Below are 2,203 nucleotides of genomic sequence, written 5' to 3'. Positions count from 1 at the left end.
AGTATTTTTCTATCCATCTCTTTTCTTTTTTCAAGGAATAAAAAAATTTATTATTTTTAAGCCTTTCGACTGTTGTTTGATACCGCAAATACTGACCCCCGCCTATGGTTGCGTAAAAAGCCATGTATAGAACCTTGGGACAGGTTTTTATATGAGGTTTATATGGGAAAATGCTTTATTAGTTCCCTTTAGATTTTCTCTGTTATTCTTATGTTTTCCGTTATTCATATATGTCTATGTGATTCTTATGTTGTTGTGTTTATGTTATGTTTATGATCTGCTTTTGTTATGATTATATTATTATGTTTAAGTTGTGTTTATGTTATGTTTGTGGTAGGTTTATGCTATGCTTCTGCTTTTGTGCTTATGTCATGCTTATGTTGTTATTTATTGCTGTTTTTTTACCAAGGGGATTGCCATCTTATATCTCTTGCGTATTTTATTTTCTTATGGTATTCTTTTACGGTTATTTTTATTATATTCCATTTTTAAAAATTTTTTTACTATTGTGTTTTAGTCTTTTAGACAATGGATATATTATTCACATTACATACATAATATTTATGTTCATGTTTATATAATACTATTTTTATGGTGTGTTTATGCTAGTTGACTTTCTGTTTTTTACTTATCCCCCTTTGGGTTTCTGCACACTTCTCGAGAAGAAGGAAAAAAAATAAATAGTAATTATTTACGATGATATACCGATGTTACTGAACATATCTCGAGAATAAATGTTTCTTTCAACAGGAATTACCACCGGAGGGATCCTAAAAGGGCCTGGGCACTTTGATGAAAAACCCTTATGGCGAAAATCAATCAAATATTTGGTGATTGAGCTCTAATACTCTAGACATACGATAGAGAGGGACAGGGGAAAGAACGAGGGAAAGAGACCGAGAAATCGTCTGAGAGAGAGAGAGAGAGAGAGAGAGAGAGAGAAAGAAAGTATGTGACTAAAAGGAGAGGGGTTATATGTTTATCTATATTTTTATAGTATGTGCTCCCATGTTTTTTTAGACATACTACGATCAATGTATCCTTATATTTTTAAAAGACACACACATAAAAAAATTAAAACGCATTAACCTACACACTTTCCCGCAGACCAATAATTCGCTGAAAAACCGCCTACCTCAAAGAAAAGTTTTTTACATATGATAATGATTGGTTTTTAAAAGCGCCTTCTATTAAGAGCCGACAGGTAAACATGACCGTGTGTGAACTGAATGAGTCTTGCGAAAAGTGGTCTTTAGGAGAAGCCTCTTTGGATGTGCAAGTATGATGAGAGCTTTATTGCGTTGGTTCAAGTAAATTGGTTGGTAATTTGAAGGAATAAGTAAGTTTTAGGAGTTACTAAATGAAGTATACACCGGCCCATACTTCAGGCCACGCACAAAAAATTTTCTCTCTCTCTCTCTCATCCTTCTCTCTCTCTCTCCTCTCTCTGTCTCTCTCTCTCCCCCTCCTCTTCTCTTTTTATATATTATTATTTTTTATTTATTTTTGTTTGTTGTTGTGTGGTGTTTGGGTGTGTGTGTGTGTGTTTGTGGGGTGGGTGTGTGTTGTGTGTTGTGGGGTGTGTGGGGTGTGAGGGGGTGTGTGGTGTGGGTTTTGTGTGTGTGTGTTGTGTGGGGTTTTGTTTTGGGGGTGGGGTGTGGGTTGTGTGAATAATTTTATTATGTAAAATAATAATTATAATATATATATATATATTATATATATATTCTCTACTCTTAAATAATCTTGTGCGGTGTATGTTGTGTGTGGGGTTTTTGGGCGCACACACTCTATCTATATCATTTCCCTATATATTATATATATATATATATATTATATAATATATATATATATATAATATATATAATAATATAATTTTTTTTATTTTAATAATATATATATGGTTTTTCTAGGTAAAAATCTCTCCTCTCCTCTATCTCTCTCTCTCTCTCTCCCCTCTCTCTCTCTCTCTCTTCTCCTCCCTCTCTCTCTATATATATTATTTTATATATATATTATATATATATTGTTGTGTGTGGGGTGTGTGTGTGTGTGTGTGTTTTGTTGTGTGGTGTGTGTGTGTGTGGCATGTGTGTTTTGGGTGGTTTGGGGGTGTTGTGTGTGTGTGTTGGGGGTGTTTGTGTGTTTTTATATATTATATATAACTAATATATATATATATATATTTAATATATATATATTA

The sequence above is a fragment of the Penaeus monodon genome, chromosome 4 (genome assembly GCF_015228065.2).
Source record: "Penaeus monodon isolate SGIC_2016 chromosome 4, NSTDA_Pmon_1, whole genome shotgun sequence".
Lineage (NCBI taxonomy): Eukaryota > Metazoa > Arthropoda > Malacostraca > Decapoda > Penaeidae > Penaeus > Penaeus monodon.
This window is presented reverse-complemented; position numbering follows the sequence as displayed.